Source organism: Lissotriton helveticus, chromosome 11 (genome assembly GCF_964261635.1).
Source record: "Lissotriton helveticus chromosome 11, aLisHel1.1, whole genome shotgun sequence".
Classification (NCBI taxonomy): domain Eukaryota; kingdom Metazoa; phylum Chordata; class Amphibia; order Caudata; family Salamandridae; genus Lissotriton; species Lissotriton helveticus.
Window position 1 is genome coordinate 859,495,342 of NC_136072.1, and position 24,623 is coordinate 859,519,964.

The window sequence follows — 24,623 nt, forward strand, 5'->3', positions numbered from 1 at the left end:
TCTTCTGGTGTTTAAACCACTTAATATTGGAATAGGAATGATAAATGCTTTCCTCATTGTAAGACTGCACGCCTAACAGTTTACGATTTGCGACGCATCGGTCAATTTAAATCTGAACAGCAGAAAACTGCGTGTGAATAGTTTAGATGTGTGATTTTTAGCAAACACTTTACATCAATGTTCGCCCACCTCAAGCGCATTTGGTTGTGGTCTGAAGAAGCAGATAAGCCTGTTACTAAATAAAGTACAGGCGAGTCTTTAATTCAACAAATGTAATAGGAAAGAAGACATTTAAAAAACAATTTAAGTCACATGCAGTATATATGTTATAATTCTGACTCATTCCACTGCAGTACAGTCACTGTGAGTTTGAATTAGAATCACATCGGAACAGCACACAGCACATCACCTTCTACTCCTCTCGTGACCTTTAATTACACACCATGGCTTTGTAACTTCTGTGCACGTATTAGCCTGGACAAAGGTTATTTGTGTGCTCACAACACATTGCATAATCAAAGCCACGCTGTTGTTATTCTCACATTAACAGACGCATTTATATACGTTTAAAAATATGTTTGGATTTATTTGTTCTGTTTTGCGATCTTTGCACTGTATGGTTGTAAAGTCATCACCAAATAGCTGGATGGAATTGCATGAAAAATGAATTGAGCGGCCTGGTAGACAGATAGATGCTAGTGCAAGTTGGTTGTGTAGCCTGCTTGTATACGGCAGTGCTTTCTGTGTTAAATGGACAATCTCAAAACAAAGTTCATATGGTTACTCCAAATACAGAACACTAGAAATTGCTCTTATCTCTGGCCTGGTAAGATCACTTGTGTATGTACTTTATAACCTCACACACTAGCAACTATAGTCTAACTTTAGGCAGTGTCAACTTCACTCCTCACATTTTTAAACACAAGAGGAAGGAGGAAGGAAAGGAGAGGTACCTGATGAACCCAAGAATCTTACACTTAGTTTGTCTCCTGCACCTGCTGTCCCTAATATCAAAAAAATCCTGGTGTTATATAAAATATCTTGAGCTACGTTTTCCATCAGCAATTTCTATTCATGTGTGCTGCGTTCCTGATCACCAATACGCATAAGTTAAAATTGTGTTAAAAGACTCAGCACTGTATACTTCTTCAATCCAAACCAGACTCTTCACGATTTAGGGGGAAAAACAAAATGTTATACTTTTCCTATGCAAAAAGGTCAACATGTATCAGTGCTATTGTCAGATTACAGTACTTTCGTCAGGTCCCAAGTTCCTTGCTAATTAGTAGTCCTTACAGCATATACGGGACTTTAATGGCACCTTATGGTAAATATGTACTGCTTTCTGCCAGCTCAGTCTAGGATTCTTCCAAATATCATCTAGAAACCGTAAACAAAAATAACCAGTTTTACAGCCATCAAAATCTTAAGCACTCCCCCGTACTTATGTTTTCTTCTCTCTTATGTAATGAGATGCACCAAGTGCACCACGAAAAGCTTAGACCCTTGCACCAGCATGTTGAAAATGGCCTCATCATGCTCATGTGGCTAGCATAACAATGCAACAGCACAAAGACATCGCATCGCATAGTATCACAAACTTGAGTACTATCTTGGTGTGGCAGTATTCCACCATTACCTGTGTGTTTCAGTTCTCCTCTTTAGTGAGTGACGCCAGATATGACACTAGTAGTCTAGATGCCCGGACCGGCATTTGTAAGCTTATCAGATATGTGATATGTGACAGATATAATGACCAAGGTTAAGGTGATATCATTGCCTAACGACACATTCAGGCGGCTCTTGAAATGACAAGATATTTAAAAAAACAATAAATGAAATGCTAGGACCAAGCATGGACACAATCGTAATTAATTAGTCAGCTACATGGGATGCAAAAGGTTGTATGAGAGAAGCATGCATGGCTAAACCACGCTGCCCCAACAACGAATGCATCTTAACAATGCATTCCTTTACCAGGCAATTTTGTGGTAAAGACATGATTGGTAAAGGGCTGTGCGTGATAAAGATTACACCCCATTCCACCTGCCCTGAGCCCTAAAACCCAGCCCTATGTACTACACCCCGACCCCAAACCCACCCTTGAGCCCTAAAACTGCCCCAGCCTTGTAAATTGTTCCTCCCCCTCCCTGAGCCCTAAAACACAACCATGTCCTAAAATCTTCCCGGGTAGAGCTCTAAACTGCCCCCAGCCCTGAACTGTCTTTCCCCTCGTTCTGAGCCCTAAAAACTGAACCCCCATATCCTAAAAATGACCCCGACCCCAGCACCCCCACCCTGAACCCTAAAAACTGCCCCATCCCTGAAAACTTCCCCCACCCCCTGACTTGAGCCCTAAAAGCTAGCACCCTCCCCTATAAAGAACCCCTACCCCAGAGCCCTAAAATCTACCCCCCAAAATCCAATCCTTCCTCTTCCTATGCCTGCCCATCCACGCACTTAGACCTCACACTGCAGGAAAGCTTGGTTTCACTTGCGGGGAAACTGCACGCGTGGCTCAGTCCGTGTGGTAAAATCTGCATTGGGAAACAGAAGTATCGTACTATGTTAAAGGGGTATCTGCTCTGGTCAAATTTAAGACCTCCGCTTTAGATCATATATAATCCATTGGCTCCTGAATTAGGGATGGTTATATAGATTTAGAAAAAATAATAAATCATTCCAATATTGCCCAAATGGCTTGTGTGTATATTTCTCAGATAAAGATCTCTTCAATTGTGTCTCCCTTAATGATGATCTCATATAAGTAAACTACATTCCAGATGCTCACTAATACATAATATACTTGTTTTGAGAGAAAATATACTTTTATGTTCCTTTCTCCAACATATAGATGCTGCTTTATGTGATTCCTAGAATCATCATTTTTAACACCACCCATTTTAACGAATAGCTCTTGTGTGAGTAAAGTGGAATTAACTTGGTCGTTCGGTTTGCTTGTTTCTCATACTGCAGTATCATTGAATGCACATTTTGAACATCAGTGTAGCCATGCCAGTATATTGGATTTGATTTAGGCAAGTCGCAAATTAGACATCACAGGTATTGCAGTTAGCCGTGTTGTCTGTGTTCTAATATGTTTCTGGTGCTTAGTCAGGCAAGTCAATTGGCAAATGTTCCATTTCCCTATGAAAAATATTCGTTGACTGGAGACAATCCCTACAAGGTTGAGCTAATAGTCTTTATAGGTGATAGTTGACTATGCAATAATTGGTCACTGATTTCAGTAGCCTTCTTGAAGGCAAACCTATGTCTCGCAAATTAGACGGATCCCACATTTAAGAACCTGAACAGTATAGCATACTTAGTTACAGCTGTCATAGCCTCCTGTTGCTGTGTTTCTTGGTTCTAACAAATAATCCTTGTTTTTTATTTACCATTGTTATATATGCGCTTTACTTTTCTATTGAAATAGGCTCTGTCCTCCATCCTTATTTGTTTTAGTTAGAACATTTTATTAAACAGTTGCTTGCCTTGTGTGTCTAGAAGTTGTGCTGCAGTTGCGCTTGAATGTTAAAAATTGCCCCGCTGGAAAGGTCTTCAGTAGAGATCAGAATTGAAAGATCAAAGGATATACAATGCACTGTGGTCAGTTGGTTTTTGGGGTACTATGGTTTCAAACTTGCTTTCTTTTATAATCCTGTCCAAGTATAGAAAGGGGACTTGCTGTTTGCAATGAGGCCGTGTAAATTGGACGTTGTCATAATGGCAATTTTCCTAAGGCAGAAAAACTACTGTAGTTAGACTTCTGTACCAGGCCACATATGACATCATCTATTCTGCACTTCTATATGTGGTCTCAAACTGCAACATATAAATGTTGGCTAGACGTGGCACCAAAGTGTCCCCCATGGAGTTGTCACTACTCAGTTTAAGGACACTCTGGACTGTAACAATTGTATCCATCTAAGTGGAGTTCGTATAGAAGGCATATAGGTCAAATGTGATGAGCATCTCATGCATGGAAACAAAGTCCACAATTTTTTGCAGATTCCGTGCCTATATGGCGTATCATTTATATGAAGGCATGTATAACCCTAATTACCACAGTAGAAAAAACTCATCACATTTTGAAATATGCTCTGAAAAATAAATTGTGCCGAAGACTATTGGGCAACCCAGTGGTGGATATCTGTGTTCTTTAACTGTTAGATAGAATATAAAATCTTAGGGGGTGTGGGTTTGTTTCTGCCAAAAATCAGCTTCTTACAGTTGTCCAGTTTTTGCGTTTTCAGCCACTGGCATGATCAATTTTGGATCTATTTAATAAGATAATGGAGCAAGACATGATCGTTATTAACTTTACTGTCTTCAAGCCTCTTGTACATACATCCCCTTATCATCTAAAATCACAGTGGACCTCTTTTCCATGAGGCTTCTTACAATTGCAGAGTTGTTGTTTTCATATTTTAGGACTTCTTTCTCACTCATAATAAGTTTTGGTAGGTTTTTTGATGTTTTCATTATCAACTTGTCCACCTCTCTAAATATACTTTTTAGAAATGTTCTTTCTTCAGAACATTTGGCTTAATATTGAGGTGTAATGCTTATTGAGTAATGTTGATTAGTACTGGACATGCACTTTTCGATCTGTCAATTAGCGCTGTTTTGATATTAGGAACAGTGTGGGCAGGAGACAAAGTAAGTGTGTTTACTAGCTGTAGGCACTGATGCACGTGAGTGTGCCCTCTATGGCAAGGGAATCCAATAACTTTTAACAAGTGAATTTGCTCTTGCTTGGGATGTTTTCGCAGGAGCAAATGAAAGCATATATAGTTGCTCATGCAACAATGGAAATCACATAAGTGAGGTGAGATGTATGGTTTCCAGCTGTTCTTCTGTTAACTCTTGTGAGCTTCTGAAAATTGTACATCTTGGTCATGCATGATCTCAGACCTGCGGGTGCACTTTTGTGACTATATTTAGGAATGGAGGTTTTACTATATTGTTTTACATGCTGCCCTTAATAGTATACACAGATCAATTAAACAATCAATCTCTAATCTTGCTTCTGTTCTTCTGCATGTATTTGCATATAAGCATAGCAAATTCTAGTAGCATTATAAATACATACACAATTCCTTAATTTATGCACATATTCATACAGGAGCCAATGTCCGTTCATTGTATTTCTTTAGAGTGCTCTACCTCCTGGTAAAGACTTTGCTTTAATGAACCATATATACCATTTTGAATATCCAACATATAGAAATGCTTATTTTGTTATAGCTGTAGACTTGTAGAATATTAGTGTAAAATGCATCCAGCGCCTCAGTCAGGGTGCGAGGTCGAGGACTACCGATAACCCGTTCAAAGGACGTTAACAGCACTTGCCTGTTCACAACTTTTTTTTGGGGTTGAGTAAGGAATTTCTTTTAGATGCAGGCTATCTGAAAGATGGCTTTCAAATGGTATTTAAGTGAGTACTCTGGGGCTTGCAAGACCTTGAAATAGAACTTTATTAGATCTCCCTGGCCCACAAGGTCATGGCACCTGAGGCGCAGCTCCAGCCTCAACTTTAGAGTTGCTTTCCTACACGCCTGGTTACACTGGCTCTTTGGGTGGAGTAACTTGGTGTGTAGTGACTGTATGAGTGAGTGAGTGGGTGTCTGAATGGCTGTATGAGGGAGTGACCGGGTGTGAAAGTGGCTGTATGGGCAAGTGATGCTGCTGCCCCCTACACCTCTCTGTGAAGGTAGGTGTTCGAGGCCCTCCTCCACCCGCAGGCTCCTGCGTGCATCTCCTTCCTGGTGGTCCAGTGGGAGAACATGAAAGGCATTCACTCAGGAGCCCCCACGGACCCCTGCCCTCTGCACATCTTCCACAGAGCTGCCACCACCATTGCACCTGAGCTACGCGCACCGTTAACGCCACCTTCGAAACCGGCACATTCCCCGATGACTGGAAACGAGCAGAAGTCAAGCCCCTCCTCAAGAAGCCCTCAGCAGATCCGACCGACCTCAAGAACTACTGACCTATTTCTTCCCTTTCGTGGCAAAAGTCACAGGGAAGATTGTCAAAGGCCAACAAACGAAATTCATCTAAGAAAACTCCATCATCGACACCTCCCAATCCAGATCCCCCAGCAACCACAGCACCGAGACCGCCCTACTTACCGCCACAAACTACATCCGCACCCTCCTCAACCTAGGCCACACCACGGCCCAGAAGCTACTCCACCTCTCTGGAGCCATTGACACCATCTCCCACTGCACTCTTCCCGCCAGACTCCATGACGCTGGCATACAGGAAACCGCCCTCAACTGGCTCTGCTCCTTCTGCACTGGCAGAACTCAAAGAATCAGACTTACCCCCCTTCCTCTTCGAACCCACAGAGATCAACTGTGGAGATCCCCAAGGTTCATCGCTCAGCCCCACACTCTTCAACATCTACAAGGCCCCCCTCACCATCGTCAGACAGAATGGACTCAGCATAGTATCCTATGCCGATGACACCCAGCTCATCGTCTCCCTCATTAAGGACCCCTTCACCACCAGACTCCGCTTCCAGGAAGGAATGAAGGACATCGCATCCAGGATGAGCAGCAGCTGCCTGATGCTTAAGTCGGAGAAGACGGAAGTCCTCATTCTCAGACCCTCCCCTTATGCATGGGACAACTGGTGGCCCACCGTCCTTTGCAACCCCCACGGACCACGCCCGGAACCTCCGCATCATTCTTGACTCTTCCCTCACCATGACCCGACAGATCAAAGTCGTCGCCTTCACCTGCTTCAAAACCCTCCGCATCCTCCGAAAGACCCTCAAATGGACCCCCCCCCCCAAATCAAGGAAAACAGCCACCTACACACTCTTAACCAGCAGACTGGACTATGGAAACACCCTCTACGCCGGGATCAACAAATCTCTGCTCCGCAAGCTCCAGACCATACAGAACACCGCAGCTAGACTCATCCTCTGCATCCCTCGACACAAACACATCACCCAACACCTGCAAGGCCTCCACTGGCTTCCCATCGAGACAAGAGTAACCTTCACGATACTCACCAATGCCTACAAATGCCTCCACAACACAAAACACGAAAGAATCTCCCTCCATATACCCAAGAAAAACCTTCGATCCGCCGACCTCGCCGAAACCCCACGCGTCTGCATAGCGAGCACGGGTGGAAAAGCCTTCCCCTACAACGTGGCAAAAACCTGGAACGAGCTCCCGATCAACACTCTTCACATCTTCAGGAAGACCCTCAAGACCTGGCTCTTTGACTAACCGGAGCTGCACCCCCTCCCCCCCGCCCCCAGGGTCTCGAGACCCCTGCGGTGAGTAGCGTGCTTCACAATTCCCTGATTGATTGTGTGAGTGGCTGTATTGGAGAGTGTGTGTCTGTGAATGGCTGTATGGGTGAGTGAGCAGATGCATGAGTGCTTGGATGGGATGTGTGAATGGGTATGCAAGTGATTGTGTGGATGGCTGTGCGGAGAGGTTGCTCGGGTGTGTGAGTGATCGTGTAGATGAAAAAGAGTGTGAGTAGCTGTATGGCTGAGGATGTGGCTGTGTGAGTGACTGTATGGGTGAATAACTGGTTGTATCAGTAGCTGTATGGGTTGAGTGAATGGTTGCATGAGTGGCTGTACGAGTGAGTGAGTGAGTGGGTGTGTGAGTGGCTCAATGGAAGAGTGATTGGGTATGTGAGTACTGGTATGGGTCTGTAAATGAGTATGTGAGTGGTCTGGCCTTTTTTCCCAAAAACTTACAGGCAGGGAGGCCATGTGGCCCCCCTCCCCAGGCTGATTTCGGCCCTGGGGACCCGGTTCCCTGGCATCTCCGCTGGAGATCGCGCTTCCTACCGGCTCCCCGCCTCCTGCGGGAGCCAGCTTTGCTTTGAGACCCAGGGAGCTGCTAAACATGCAGCTCCCAGGATCTCAAAGCAATGTCTGTGTTTCCCTGTTTGCTTGACAGCTGGCAGGCAAACAGAGAAATGCTCCGCTTTCATCATGCAAGAGCATTTGTGAGCTTTTGCTTGCTGCAAGCAGAGCGTTTGCTGTGGCTTAGAGGGAAGCTCCTGCCAAGCCACAGCAAACTGCAATGTCCTGGGGCTAGGCACCAAAGGGACATTGCAGGAGCCGGCCCTGGGGGGGTGGCGGTACCCAGGGCCATGTATGGCTCCAGGAGAGGGGGCCACGCCGCGTGTCCCCCCCCCCCCTTCAATTTCGCACTAAGGGAGGTGGTGGGCCCCCCACATTACTTAAAATTAAAGCCCCCGGGAGGTGGCGGCCACTGGGACTGCGGGGGAGGGGTCCGCGTGTCCCTCGGTATTCATTAAACCTAAAGCCTGGGGGAGGTGGCAGTCCCTGGGGTTGAGGGGGCCCCAAGAAAAACCTTTGTTAAATAAATAAGCCTCAAGGAGGTGGTGTCCCCGGGGCGCAGCGGATGCCATTTGGGCCTCCGCATTTTTTGTTCTATAAACCCTGGGAGGTGATGGTCCCTGGTGTTAAAATCCAGATTGCGCCGTAAACATTATCGGCGCCATCTTGTCTCCTTTTAGCTCAAATGTGCGCGTAAGTAGCAGCCATTTTGAACACCATGGCCTCTCTGCCCACTGCCGATAGCCCGCGCGTCTCTTTCTCTCTCTCTCTCTCTCTGACCCCGCCAGCATGCCCCGCGCGCTGACAGCCCACGTTCTCACATGCTTGGGCCATAAACCACCCCTTCAGCGCGGCCCTGCCTCGGAGCCACATTCCGTACCCGACTAACACCTCCCTCCGTCCCTTTAATGATCACGCATCCTTTGATGAACCCCCTTCCTCTGTGCCCGATTGTCCCGCCCGATCCCAGGCCATCACCTAGCCCCGCGGATACAGTTTATTGCCCCTTACAGTAGGAAGCTGTCCTTCTTCAAAGAATCTATGAATGATAAAAGCCCCCACCCCATGAGATCCGATCAGCCGCACACATTCCGGGAGCCGGCGGGCTATCCAGCTGCGCGATAGTCATCACCTACTGAGATCGGGGTGGGACTTTTACTGTAAATATGTGTGGGAACGGGTTTGGAGCGGTGATTCCGAGGATGCCTTTCCGTACATCAAAGTGGTAACAAGAATGTGTTTTATGTAATAAAGCAATAAACCTGTGTATAAGAGGCCAGGCCTCAAGAATGCGTTTAGAGCACCTCGAGAAGATACCCTGTTGTCTGATTTGACGTGTTCTGCTCCGTCGGAATGAACTCCTGTTTCCTGCCTTCTGTCTCCTTCGCCTGCCTCTTTGTTTGGTAATCTCGAATGGTATGAGAGGCGGCTAACGCCGGGCAAATACTGAAGGGTTCTTGGTCGAATTCGGCCCTACCTTTCGACAATTGGCGTCCCAAACGTGGGGCCCATCAGCGACGCGTGGATCCAGTGGGAGAGGTCCCAACGACAGAGTGAACGACTGCAACGATCGGGAAGAGCTCCTGCCCGATAGACCCTCGTCTGGCAGCCGATCATCCGAACTTCACCGGTTCCGAGCAGACCTCTCTCGAGTGATCTATGGTCCTGACTGGGAACCATCAGGAGTGCCACAGCAATTACGGAGAACAGAGGACGATCAGGCGCTGGAAGCGGAAGACGAGAAACCGTCCATACGGTCCGGGTAAGGTCGTGTAACACGACGAATTCATTTCCATTTCCAATCTTTATTTCGACCAATTGGTCATAAAAGATGCACATACATTAAAATCACATAAATTCTGTCACATTTGATAAAACATCAGTACATAATTTAATGGTCCACATCAAGCATTATTAACAATGTTAAAAAAATTAAGCAAATCTGCAAACTACCCAGCATTTTATAAAAGATAATTACGCGTATACCAAACATTTGTAAGGAATTTGGCAAGCGCAAAGACAATTGGGCCGGAGAGATCACATTTTAAAATCCTATACATAGATGTATATTCCCTGCCACCCAAGTTCTTAATCAAAGGCAGCAACCAGTACTTTCTGGCTGCCTTATATGCTGGGCAGAAAAAGATCACGTGTAAGTCATTTTCCTCTTTGTCGACGCACAGGGGACAGTACTTGGTGGATGGGACTTGCGACCAGGTGCTGGAAAAGGAGCGCAAAGGCAATGTACCGTATCTCCACTGTAGAAATAACTTTCTAGTGAGTACGGGATATATGGGATCAAAAGCCTTTTCAAGTGCGTAAAGATCCTTATTTTGCAGGAATTTGGAAGAAAGGGACCCCTCTGTCTGAGTAGCTAAAGCCCTTACCCTTTTGTGTTCATGATACAGATTCGCCAAAAATCTCTTAGAGATTGTAGGTGCTGTATCTGCTGGTTTAGTCCACAATTCGGGGAGCCCCAGATCTGTGCAAATTGACTGGATATTTTGGACCCAGGGGATACTGAGCGCCTTGGGGTTTTTTAGGAGTTCGACCAGTTCCGCCCTATAGTCGGCGAGATCGTCACTGCTCCAAAGCCTGCGCCAGAAGGCAATGGGTCTTAGACTTATCTCGTCGGCTAGAGGCCGTAGCCCTAGATCAAGCCTCAGAGGGAGAAGTGGGGTGCTAGAAGGAAGTGCGGTAATTTGTCTTATGAATCTGTTTTCCGTGGATGACAGATTCCGACATGGGGTATGGCCCCACAGTTCAGCCCCGTACAGGATCGCCCCCCTGGCCTGTGCTTTATAAATCTGAATTAGGGCCCCCAATGGGCGATAGGTCGAACTGGTCATCATCCGGGCGATTCCCCCCGTAATTTGTACTAGTTTAAGGTTAGCCCTAGTTTGATGGGTCCCCCAGGTCATATTTTCGTTGAGTGTCACGCCGAGATATTCAAACGTGGATACTCTTTCCAGCCTTGCCGCTCCCAGCAGGGGATTCGGGCGCTGTTTGGGGCTTGGATTCAATACCATATATTTGGTTTTTGTGGCATTGATTTCCAGTCCTCTATCCTGACAGAAGGCCACAAAGGCATCAAGTATCCTTTGGATGCCCATGGGAGATTTAGATACCAACAGCGTGTCGTCCGCAAACATTATTGCGGGCACACTGTTGCCATTTAGTTTGGGGGCATCTGTATAGTCGGTGGCATTCAGATGAGCGATTACCCCGTTAACAAAGAGGCAAAACAGGGTCGGCGCCAGCACACAGCCCTGTCTTACCCCTCTGTCCACGGGGAATCTATCAGTCAGCTCCCCCGACCTCCCACACCTCACCTGGGCATAATTGTTATGGTGCAGCCTCTGCAAGGTCAATAAGATGTCTGGCGGTACGCCCATCCCTGCAAGAATGACCCAGAGTTTTCCCCTGGGCACAAGGTCGAAGGCGGCTCGCAGGTCCACGAAAATCGTGTACAAACTGCCACCCTCGAACCTCACTGTCTTCCAGTAGACCAGATTCAATCTAAAGACCTGGTCCACAGTCGATACCCCTTTCCTAAAACCTGCCTGGTATGGACTGAGGGCGCCTGCCTCCTCGATCCATTCCTGAAGCCTATTCAAGAGGACCCTGCCGAACAACTTCTGCGCTACATCTATCAGGCTGATCGGTCTGTAGTTGGCTGGGAGGAGGGGGGATCCCTTTTTGAAAATCGGGACCACCTCAGCCCCCAGCCAAGTACTAGGGATTTCCATCCCACCGAGGATACCATTGAAAAGAGCAGCGAGGTAAGGCGCCCAGACGGTGGGCTCCTGTTTATACAGGTCTCCCGGTAGCCCATCCAGCCCAGGGGCCTTCCCCGAAGCCAGGCCTGAAATGGCAGCGGTGACCTCGCTCAGTATTATTTGATCCACCTGAAAGCCCTGCCTCTCTGGTTCAATTGACACAGGAAGTTCTCCGGTCTCAGCGCTGTATAAGGACTGGAAGCGGGCCTGCCACACTCCAGGCGCTATGTTGGGCTCCACTGCCGAATGTAAACTCCCTGATCCCCCATTCACCATTCTCCAGAACAGGCGTTGATCTTGCACTGCTAGGGCCTTAGTAAGTTCTTCCCACTGGTTTTCCTCCCATTCTATTTTAGCCTGGGCGAGAAGTTCCTTGTAGGCTTGCCTATATTGCTTAAGGCGTTCCCCTCCTTTGCCTTCCTTTATTACTCCAAGGAGTTCTGTTTTGGCCCGTCTACAGGCCCCATTGTACCATTGGGTTTTTCCTTGGCACCTCTCTCTTGACTTTCGTACCTTACATGTAAAGTGGGGTGCCGCAACTTTTATAAGTTCCTTGTGGGCATCAAACAGTTTGCTCCTTATATCTATATTACTTGTCCCACTATCAAGATCCCCGACAATTTCTAGAATAGGGGTAATCTCTGCATAGAGCAGTGGGAGTTTGTCCTTTTTTGTAACCATATGCTCCCACCTAATTCTTCTCCTACTATTGTCTAGGAGGAGCGTGGGGTGGTTCCCTTCTTCCTGGGTCACTAAGCCCAGAGGTGCTGGATGAACAAGGTCTAGCTCAAGGGCATTGTGGTCACTATCCAGCCTGTCTATTACCCTAAAATCCAGTATAGATGACCACCTCGCTAGTTGGACCAGAACGTAGTCCAAGTGTGACTCTCTTCCCCTGCGGTTGTAGGTATTTTTACCTGGCATGTCCGAGTTAACTCTACCATTGCACGCTCTAAGTCCATACCTTAAGGTGAGGGCAGTGATTTGCAACGCTAATGGGGTCCAGGCTTTCGGAGGTGGAACATCAACCCCTGGTACTGCCCACCTAGCTTCTTCATCTGATAAGAACCCTTCCTGGAGGCCGGGGAGTGGCTCGAAGTGAGAATTAAAATCCCCACCCACCACATAGTATGAATCAGTCGACAGTTCAGATAAAAAGTTCAAGAGTGCATTAAAAGTCGGTGATTCTTTTGTCTTTCCCATCGGCCTGGAATAAATATTAGCCAACAAGAGGTTTGCTTTGTTTGGCCATGTTAATGAGACCACCAGGATGTCATCAGAGTCACAGGGGAGCCGTGATGCCACACAGCCCAGATGAGCAGCAACCCATGTCGCAAGGCCCCCTGAGGGGCGGCCTTTGCCTTCCCACCTAGCTGGAATAAAGAATGATGTGTAGCCTTGGTGTCCATGGTCCTCTCTAGCCCAGGTTTCCTGGAACATGCATATGTCGCCAGTTTCTATATACTTTTCCCAGGTCGGCTCTTCCAATTTGTTTCCTAGTCCCGCGATGTTCCAGGAGATTAACCTCAGATGTTCAGAAGTGGGAGATGTCAAAACACGAGGGTTGGAAGAGGTAGGTCCTGGCTCCTCTTGTATTGCAAGGCCTGGAACGGGAGCAGCATGGGTTACATGTGGGACCAAAGCTCCTCTCTCCCCCTTGCCATCAGGGAGGGGAACCAAAGTTATCCCCTCTGCTGCAGCCACTCCATCACTGGCTAGGTGAGAGAATTCGATTCTGCCGTGATCTATAGCAGGTGGATCGTCCAATAGGCCAGAACTTGGGCCGGAGGAAAAAGTGAAATACTCCAACGACCCACGGGATCCCAGAACCCCTGACGCGGTCTTACAGGCAGTAAGTCAGTCGACCCCATCCAAGCCGTCCAAGCAGTTAAAGCGATTGAAATCACAAAAAGGTGTATCCGGTGGTTGAAAATACGGGCGTTGTACAGAGCCTTTGTGGTTTCGTCTATGTTCCACCCTTGACCAGTCATCGTATATTGGAGCCTGGCGCTTGGGAATCGGGGGAAAAAAGAAAGATACTGGGAGGGTCTGTATGGTGGAGTCCAGGGATCGGTTCATTCCTCTACAAATGTGTCGAACCGTGCCTGGGTCCTTAAAAGTTGCCATAATACAGTCCCCCACTATAGTTTTCCTAGTCTTCCCTAGCCATGGAACCCTTCTCACCATGATGATTTCATTATTATATTGGGGAGGCAAGGGTCGGTTCCAATTAAGCCATTTAATAACCTTTTTCTTGAGTGACTGGTAATCCTCATTTTCCCCTGATCTTAGGTGAGGGGCACCCGCTAGAACCACCATTAATCTATTGGCCTCAGGTGGGAGGTCTGGCCTCCGGGGTCTGGGAGTTGGACAAGCGGGCGTGGGTGGGGGAACATTGACATGACCCTGACGCATTCCAGAGGACTCCATTTGTGAGCTATGTGAGATCAAATCCACTTGATGAGTGGGTCTGGAGCTTTGGTTGTTATGCCGTGCCTGGATTTGAATGGCCATAAGGGGTTGCAGAGGGGGAACAGATGGCAAACTTCTGGGGGGGGCTCTATTGGCGTTAATAGTGGCTTCTTCTTTGGAAGGGTCCTCAGCCGAGGGAGAGATTTCCACTAGCTTTGTCTGCTTGCTTACTAGGGTGCTCAAGGTGGTAAGAGAAGTTTCTAGTAAGGTTAGCCTAATCTCGACTTTTTTTAAGCTGTCGGTGATGGGCTGTAGAAGGGAGCGAAGTAGGAATTCAATGTTCCCCTTAGCAGATAGTGGATTATTTAGATTTGGCGTGGTGCCCTCTTGTTCTTTGGTAGTGGCAGTGGATCCAGTATTTGGGAGTTTAGAAGGAGGCACTATCTCCGTATGCTTCCCCGGAAGAACAATATTTGGCCGTTTCTTGCCAAAATCCAGATGGGATACTTTGGGTTTTCCCCACCCCCCCGTAGTTTTCCGGGCACGTTTGCTGGGTGGGGGCCTATGTAGCTCCACCACATTTATTTTGGGCTTACTCTTATTGGCCATTAGGGTAGGTGGAATTTGGGTTACCAGGTTAACGGGAGAATGAGAGGTCTCTAGGGGGGCTGGCTCTATGTTATGTACAGGCGCTGGCCCTGGAGTGGGGGGGATTTCCCTTAGTAAGACAGGGAAATCCTCTAGTGTCGAAATACTTGGACTGCTGGGTAACATACCCCCCTCTTGGGTGATAGGGAGGGGGCTGATGTCAATCAAGGGCCTATTCTTCATAGATTCAATTGAGCGCCTGCGCTCCACCCTGCGTTTCTCAAGTGGACCATCCATGACCGCCTCACCTTTGTTAGGTTTGAAATAGTTATCCAGAGTCCCGGAGCTGGAGGCTGCATCCCTTGAGGGGGTTTCCCGATGTATAGGCGAGGGCATTTCCTTGGTTATGGCACGGGAAAGAATCAAGAGAGAGGGCCCGGCCCGGCCTCCTTCGGCCACTGACGGCCTAAGACGGTCCCGCCCTTGTCCCGGGCTTCTCCCGGCTTGCTCCCGCGCGCTCCCGCGTAGCGGGAACACTGGGAACCCAAATACACAAGCCTGCTTGTTCGTTGGCTGATAGGCAGGGGGGCGTGGCCAGCGGGGAGAGCAGCCCAGGTGTAGCAAGTTGGGCGCACAGGGGCTCCTGGTCGTTGGAGTCCCTGGCCAGCAGCTCGCAGCCCCGCTGGTCTCTACGCCTCACCCGCGCTCCTCCCAACGAGCACCAGCAGGTACAGGGAAACAGCCTCCTTAGTCAGGGAGTCGAAGCGGGACCCGCGCAGCGGGTCCGGCAAGTCGTGATGGTAAACTGCTCCGTGAAGCAAGGCACACCAATCCCCAGTCCGCCTTGAAGGGTCCAAGCCAGGAAGGCTACAGTCTGCAAAAGGTCCCCACGACGAATTGCGAATTGATTGTTTGATTGTTTGAAAATACTAGTATTACTCATTTGATTGTTTCTGAGAGATTCTCTATTTGCAAACAAGCACAGAGTCGCAATACTCTGTTTAGTCTTTGCAGATAGAGAAGGGTAGGTAACGCAGGCTTTTGCCCCCGTTGTAACCCGTCGTGCCTGCTTCCCTCTCCATTTGATTGATTGTTATCCAAGCATTTACTGTTTTGGAATCGGTTCTCTTTGGATCATTCTCTATTTACAAAAAAGCACAGAGTCACAATACTCTGTTTAGTCCTTGTGAATAGTGAAGGATAGGTAACGCAGGCTTTTGCCCCCGTTGTAATCCGTCGTGCCTATTTTTATCCCTCATTTGATTGTTTATCCGAACATTTATCGTTCGGAATTAGTTCTCTTTGGGTTATTCTCTATTCACAAATAAGCACAGGGTCGCATTACTCTGTTTAGTCTTTGCGGATAGTGAAGGATAGGTAGTGCAGACTTTTGTCCCCTTTTGTAACCCGTCATGCCTGTCTTCGCCCCGTTTGTTGGCAGTTGGTTCAGCCCGGACCGCTTATTAGAGGTGAACCATCCGGCTCCACTGGAGGGCACCCCTAACAAGGACATGTTTACTAAATATGGACTAGTCACCGTGGCTTATAGTAAGCTGTGGCATAAATACACGAGAAAGGATTGGGGAAGTCAGTGGCCACTGATAGGGTCCTTTGATAACGACAAAATAAACGCGCTGGAAAAAGCCCTTTATAACAATAAGACAACACCCACTATGCTCGATAGCTTCGGCATGTGGCGAAAAGAAACAGAACAACGAAAGAAGAGAAATGAGGTCAGGTTAGAAAAGGAATTACGCAAGGCAGCTCACCTGGCCGCTAACAAATTAAAGGAAGAAATAAAAGAAAGAGAGGAAACCAAGCTAAAACAAGATTCCGAATCATCAGGCCAGTGTCCCGTCAGGACACCCTCTACACTTTACCACGAGCTACCTTCGAAACAGCGAACGAACGATGATTTACTACTAGGTCCCCCGATCATCTACATGCCCCCTCCATATGCCCCTTCCCAACCCTTAGCACAGCACCCGTAACCCCCAACGACAGGCGAGAGTAGTGCCGGAGCCTCGGTCCTCATGGCCTCTGCGCCGACCGAATCCCTTGCACTCAGCGCAGCACAAGCAGCAACTTCAGGTGATCCCGAAGCGGGGAGGAAAGACCCCGCGAGATCGAATAGATTAAGCAAGGACGAACGAGCTGGGATCGATAAGATCGTAAAGACACTGGTGGTGCGAAAAGGAAAGTGAAGATTATATAACGGATATGTACCATACATATGCCAATAGCCACAGGCGACACTTTGTCGTACGCCTTTGTTACCATACCCTTAATGCCTACGAAGACCGCTACCAAGGAGAAGGCCCTGAAAACCTAACGACTCTGTATAGAAAAGTTGATGTCGGAGATGGGGACGAGTGTGATGTGACGAACCTCTTCACGCGTACGCTTGAAGTTTTCCGCCACCTCACGGAACTGAAACCAGAAACCAACACCACGACTCCTGCAGTGACTGAAGCCAGAGTAGAAAAAATTGACACTATGATGCCCATAAAGGAGGCCGCTCCCTATTGGGTTCCCCCACGAGGACTAGGAACACACGATGATATTAATCATCAAGATGCGAGAGGGAGGGTAGTTTACAACTGGGTTTACCAACCATGGGATCGGCAAGACATCCTGACTTTCCGAAAGTCCTTGCCTGATCTGCGAAAGAACCCCACAGCCTTCTATACAGAATTAGCCACCGCTCTGGGTTCAACGATTATGACCCTAGCGGATATCTATTTGTTTTTCGGGTTATGTCTGCCAGCTGATGTGTGGAAACAAATCCGGAAAGTCTACCACCTTGAGCTGTTCGGACATACCTGGATACAACTCGGTGATGTAGACAAACAGCGAGAGCCGGGACAGAAACCTATGAAAGCCATTCTAGACCTACCAGATAAGATCGTGCAGAAATTAAAAACCTTAGTACCAGAAAGGAAGGTGGACTGGTCGGTAGGAACGGCCTGTCGCCAGAAACCCCAGGAAGACGTATCGGAATACTTCTCCCGGTTTGAAACGGTGTTCTCCGATTACAGCAGCCAGGACATGACCACTGCAACCGGACATCACTTGTTTGTCCAGAACTATGTGAAAGGCCGGACACCAGAAGTCTCACAGAAACTACAGACTAGCGAGAGTAGTTGGGCGGCCTCCAAGCCCGCAGCTATCCTTCAGATGGCTCAATACTATGAGCGACAAAAGAACGAGAACGATCAAGCGACTGAGAAAAAGAAAAAGGACTTGAAAGAGAGGGTAATGATTGCTCAGTTGCAAGGGGTGACTATAGGAAGGGAACAGTATAGAGGGAACTACCAGTCGAATGCTCCTAGAAATCCACCCCCTAGAGACCGCACACACGCACCCGGCGTTCCACGAACAGACCTCGATGAGAACCAGTGTGCGTTTTGCAAAGGATTTGGCCATTGGAAATCTCAATGTCCAGTTCTGCAAGAAGCACTCAGAAATAAAGACACGAGAGACGTAGCGGGCGGGCCGAGAAATAGAGGACAGGGACGAGGGCACCCAAACGACACCAACAATGACAGGCCTGGTAGACCGAACACATTTGACCGTCCCCGACAGAATCAGTGCCAACAGTCTGACTGCGACAATGCCCACGACTTTACATAGGACTGCCAAGGGCAAGGAAGGGATCCAGTCGAGCTCTATGTTGACCAGCAAGGCCCTTATGTCACCACTAAGGTCCTAGGTACGAAGTCTCCATTTCTGGTAGATACTGGTGCAACACGTAGTGCGTTGTCTAAACGATTGATTGCCAGGGCACCCTTGTCTGGCTCACATGTGACATCAATAGGTTTTGATGGAACGCCCTCCACTAATCCCTTGTCCACACCGATCTCTTTTAACTTGGACAATAACACCACTGACACAACGTTTTTGCTCTCCTCCAACACCCCCGACGCCATTATGGGACTTGACTTATTGAAACATTTTCGAGCTACTATTAGGTGTTCACAAGACGGAGTTCGAGTCATTCTGTACGACAACCCAACACTGCTCAGATCTTGCCGCACACAACGCATGTTTTCTATCACTGACACTGACTTGTCCTTGCTCGACACCCTACCTCTGTACCTATGGGCAAAGACTGACTCGGACGTAGGACGCATGATGATAGACCCTGTACACATAACTGTTCGACAGGACGCAGTACTCCCCAAACTCCCGCAGTATCGGATATCGCCCGAAGGCGAGAAGGCGTTGGTAAAAATCATCCAGTCCCTGGTAGATGCAGGAGTGGTAGAAGAAGTAGTTAGCAATGTTTGCAACAGCCCTATCCTACCCATTGTAAAGAAGTAGGGTGAGGGAGATGAAAAAGCGTACCGCTTCATCATCGACCTACGAGAAGTCAACAAAGTGGTTGTACCCCAGTACCCTGTAGTCGCAGACATCACCACCATTCTGACGCGGATTCCTTCCACTGCCACCACCTTCACGGTAATCGACCTCAAGAACGCATTCTTCTCCATCCCCATTCACTCGGACAGCCGCTACCTTTTCGGCTTCACTTTAAAATCCCGCTCATACAGATTTTGCAGAGCACCCCAGGGCTACCCTGAAAGTCCCAGCATCTACAGCCAGGCCCTCAAGAGACAGCTGGACGCAGTCCAATTGCCGGATGGAGTGGTGTTGATACAGTACGTCGATGATATCCTTTTGGCGGCCGACACCACTCCACTTGCAGTCACAGCCACCATCCAACTCCTGCACTTCCTCGCGGAAAACGGCCACACGGTCTCCAAGAAGAAGTTACAATTCTGCCAACCTCAAGTCACTTACCTAGGCCACCTCTTGTCCAAAGACGGGAGAAAGCTCACACCCGATCGAATACAGGCTATTCTAGAGACCCCTATCCCTAAAACCCCGAAGCAAGTCCGCTCTTTGGTAGGCCTCACCTCCTTCTGCCGACAATGGTTGGCAAATTTCAGCCTCATTGTGAAACCACTACTTTCCCTACTGGCTAAAGATGTCCCCTTTCCGCTCCCGTGGACCCCTGAATGTCAATCCTCCTTCAAGGAACTGCGAGACGCCCTTTGTTCAGCGCCCGTCCTAGGAACCCCTGATTATACAAAGCCCTTCTCTCTCTACACTCACGAAAGGGAGGGATGTGCTTTGTCTGTCCTGACTCAGTCCATTGGCCCCAAACAACGACCATGTGCCTATTTCTCTGCCACTCTTGACCCTGTAGCAAGAGCTTTGCCTGCCTGCCTTCGAGCAGTAGCCGCTGCTGCTGTCTCTATCCGACAAAGTGAGGGAATCGTACTCTCGAATTCCCTCACGGTACTAGTGCCTCATGCTGTTGACACCCTCCTAAACCAGACAAAGACACAACACCTGACCAGCGCGCGACTGACTGGGTACGAACTGACACTGCTCGCACCTCACATCACGCTGAAACGATGCACCACACTGAACCCAGCCACCTTGCTGCCTCTGCCTGAAAACGATCCCGATGTGCCCCCAATACATGACTGCGTGACCCTCACGGACGAACAGGCTAGGAGTAGAGTTGACCTCCGAGACACTGCCTTCCCAAACCCTGACGGAGAGCTATGGGTAGACGGCTCTTGCATTAAACTCCCCGACGGCACCACCTCAGCTGCCTATGCAGTTACCACAGCCCGAACTGTAGTTGAAACCGCCCGCATCACGCAACGATCCGCCCAGGCGGCAGAACTGATTGCCCTCACACGAGCATGTATCCTAGCACAGGGGACGACAGCAAACATTTACACGGACAGCCAGTATGCCTTCGGGGTGGTTCATCATTTTGGGCTCTTATGGAAGGAGAGGGGATTTCTGACATCTCATGGCACACCCATCCTGCACGGAGATCTAGTCTCCACTCTGACTGAAGCGGTTCTCCTCCCCAAACAACTTGCCGTAATCAAATGCCAAGCACACAAAAAGGTGACAGATATCATTGGGCAGGGAAATGCACTGGCCGACATCACTGCCCGAACCACAGCTGAGAACAGGACGACGACTCGCATGTACGTGACTAGGTCACAAGCAGAAAAATGGACGGACGCTAGGGAAACTATTAGGGACATCCAAATGGCCAGCTCACCACAAGAATTGACTGAATGGGCACGGGTGGGCATAAAGGATGATGAAGGCTGCTGGCGGACAAAAGACACGACCCAACTCGTACCTGATCCCCATACTGACGATGGCCCATTCCCCTGCACACATAGGATCTGCCCCTATGGCCGAACTTGTCTCCCAAGTTTGGCATAACGATAGAATTACAGACTCAGCCAAACGATTAGTCCAACAATGTCTAGTCTGCCTGCAACACAACCCTGGGAAAGGAATTGTCGTACCCCGGGGAGGGTTTGGGGTCCCCAACCATCCATTTGAAGTCCTACAGATGGACTATATCCAGTTGGAGAGATGTCAAGGACTGAAGTATGTACTTGTTGTTGTGTGCGCTTTTAGCAAATGGGTGGAAGCCTACCCGACGCGTGACAACACTGCTATTGCCACTGCAAAAGTACTACTGAAAGAGTTCTTCCCTCGCTACGGCCTTTGCCGTATTTTATGGAGTGACAATGGCCCCCATTTTGTAGCCGAGGTTATCCAGCTCATCCTGGAAGGACTGGGGGTACGACAGAAATTCCACGCAGTTTTCCACCCCCAATCTGCTGGACTGGTCGAGCGGCACAATGCCACATTGAAACTAAAACTGGCGAAAATAGTGGCTACCACAGGACTAAAATGGCCAGACGCTCTCCCCCTAGCATTGCTGTCAATGCGTTCCACCCCCACCAATCACCACTTGACCCCTTACGAGGTCGTTTTCGGCCGGCCCATGAGTATCTGGTCCGCACCCAAACCAACATCTATTCACGACGTCCCGGACGTCCTAATGTCTGACTACCTGTATAACCTAACTAAAACACTGTCTGTTATTCATCATCAGATGCTGCAGGCCATCCCCGATGCTTCCAGGGGCCCTGGACATGCCATCCTGCCTGGAGATTTCATCCTGATTCGGAACTTCCAGTGGGAGAAGAGTCTGGAACCCCGCTGGACGGGCCCCTGGCAAGTCTTGATCACCACCCGAACAGCTCTTCGAGTGGAGGGGAAGCGAAATTGGCTGCATGCACATCATTGCAAGAAAATCTCTTCGACCCTGACGTCGACCGAAGACGTGACCACCCAAGAAGAGCTCCTGAACAAAGACCGACCATCCCTGAGCTGCTACCCTGAGACAGAGACACTCGAATTGGCGAAATTCCCTGATCCCACTGTGCCATCCAGGGAAGGGTATAACCTGCGACGAAAGGAGGGAGCTTCGGTTAAGTAGACCACTGACTAAGTTATCATTCTCAGAGCGGCGGCCTAACACTACAAAGGCTGCCAGGAGAGAAACCAAACTAAGTCTGTGGTTCTGCCCACTACCGAGCACCTTGAAGATGATGGAAGCGCCCGATACGAAGATGATGGAAGCAACCGGACATCCGAAGACCCGCTACAGGAACCCGAAAACTGACAGTTTGCACAGCTCAAAGACTATTGCTCTTCTTATCACTCTTCTCTTTTGCCTCCTCCTCATGACTACCTTCTGGATCGTGGAAGAGAACGCACCGGCTCATAAGACATTTCTAACGACTGCACAGCCTACCACCCTGAAAGAACACTACCTGGTCTCTCTTTCACCTCAAATCCAAGAAAGGCGTAAGGAGTTCTGGAACAACTCCTTCGTACAGTTGCTGCACCAACACAACCTTGCTGCAAATGCCACGAATTGCTGGATCTGTGGGTTGATACCACATGCCACCAGACATTCCATTCCAGGGCTTGACAAATCTGAAAAATGGTTCTAGTCCTGCAGGTCTAGTAACTTGGAAAATCCCCTCGACCCAACCGCAACCTACTTGACCTCTGTCTCTGAAAGCGGAGCAAAAGTGACAAGTTAACATGATTTAAAGGCATCTTTATTGCTCAGTCCCTTTGTGAGCATTACAAATGCCTTTAAATCTTGTTATCAGTTCACTTTTGGTCCGTTTTCAAAGACAGAGGACAAAGGTTAGTTTGTCTTCCTACTCACCAGAAAGGGCGAGTAGGACCTAAAAATAGCTTGTCTTCATCGATTCTTCCTCGAAAATGCGAGCGGGCGAGTGGATTTGTCGAGCCCTGCATTCCCTTCATCCCTTCACCTTTCTCTGTTCACGGCTCCTGCCTTGCCTGGCTGATCCTCTTGCAAGAGAGCTACAGAGACAACGCCACTTCCAGCGAAACTATGTCACACTTTTATCATGGAGTCTGGCTGAACAAAACCGGGAGAGTTGCTGCTCCTTTTTGCCCTCTATCCTCCAATGCCTCTGTTCACATGGACATCCCCGCCAAAGAAAGGGTGGAGATGCAAATATTCAACAATCCAGCCAGACCCACCTTCTCCTACCTCCGGAAACGAACAGCTGCCACCCTGACTGTGGCCCTATCTGTCGTCAATGTCTCGGGCCTCGTATGCATCACAGGCCGTGGGACACAAATGGTGGGCCACAGCACTTGCCGCATCACCAGAACTTTGTACTCAACCGACCCACCCTCTTTTGTCACCTCTCCAAACATGTACTTCGTCTGTGGTACAAAAGCCTACACCTGGCTCCCAAAGGGCTGGGGAGGTACCTGCTACATTGCCTTCATCCTTCCTCCAACCTATGTGGCTCCGGCAAACCATCACCGACAGAGACGAGCAAAGGACATCGAGCAGGCCGACTCCACTGGAGCACAATTCTTGGATGCAATGAAAGGACTCGTTCCACTTTGGGGTCCGATGGCGAACAGTCGTGCCATTCGACATTTATCCCAGGCAGTCGAGACAACGATGAACATTACAGCTGGTATCCTCACAAACAATACAGCCGAGCTTCTGGTGGCTCTTCAAAACCGCCTTGTTCTGGATGTGGTTCTGGCGGACCGTGGAGGAGCATGTCGTATCATCGGGTCCAGCTGTTGTACCTACATACCAGACAATTCACCCTCCGTTTACAAGGCCATCGAACACCTCCACAGACTCTCCTCAGAAGTTCATCAGGAACAAGAAGGATGGTCGCTCGGGAGTTGGTTCTGGAGTACTGTAAAGGACTGGGGATGGAGGTTGCTCATGATTGCACTGATACCAATCGTGGTAATATGCGAACTCTGCCTAGGTATTCAATGCTTGCCACCTCTGTGTTCACTATTTGCTAACTGTGTTTGCCCTAAGACTCCGAACTTTGAAGCTGAACGCATGAAAGCTTTGTATGATGTAGAAATCCGTAATATGATGGGGATAGACATAAACTGACAAGCTGGCTAGATATGTTGAAAAGGGAGGACTGTTAAAATCCAGATTGCGACGTAAACATTATCGGCGCCATCTTGTCTCCTTTTAGCTCAAATGTGCGCATAAGTAGCAGCCATTTTGAACACCATGGCCTCTCTGCCCACTGCCGATAGCCCGCGCGTCTCTTTCTCTCTCTCTCTGACCCCGCCAGCATGCCCCGCGCGCTGACAGCCCACGTTCTCACATGGTTGGGCCATAAACCACCCCTTCAGCGCGGCCCTGCCTCGGAGCCACATTCCATACCCGACTAACACCTCCCTCCGTCCCTTTAATGATCACGCATCCTTTGATGAACCCCCTTCCTCTGTGCCCGATTGTCCCGCCCGATCCCAGGCCATCACCTAGCCCCGCAGATACAGTTTATTGCCCCTTACAGTAGGAAGCTGTCCTTCTTCAAAGAATCTATGAATGATAAAAGCCCCCACCCCATGAGATCCGATCAGCCGCACACAGTCCGGGAGCCGGCGGGATATCCAGCTGCGCGATAGTCATCACCTACTGAGATCGGGGTGGGACTTTTACTGTAAATATGTGTGGGAACGGGTTTGGAGCGGTGATTCCGAGGATGCCTTTCCGTACATCAAAGTGGTAACAAGAATGTGTTTTATGTAATAAAGCAATAAACCTGTGTATAAGA

The 24,623-nt window shown here is 48.7% G+C and overlaps 1 protein-coding gene across 5 annotated transcripts in view; it reads left to right on the forward strand.

The window, feature by feature from the left end:
* The window catches only part of TAOK3 (TAO kinase 3), a 1,265,547-nt gene that overhangs the window by 146,581 nt on the left and 1,094,343 nt on the right, over positions 1-24,623 (forward strand). The gene's annotated exons all lie outside the window — the stretch shown is intronic.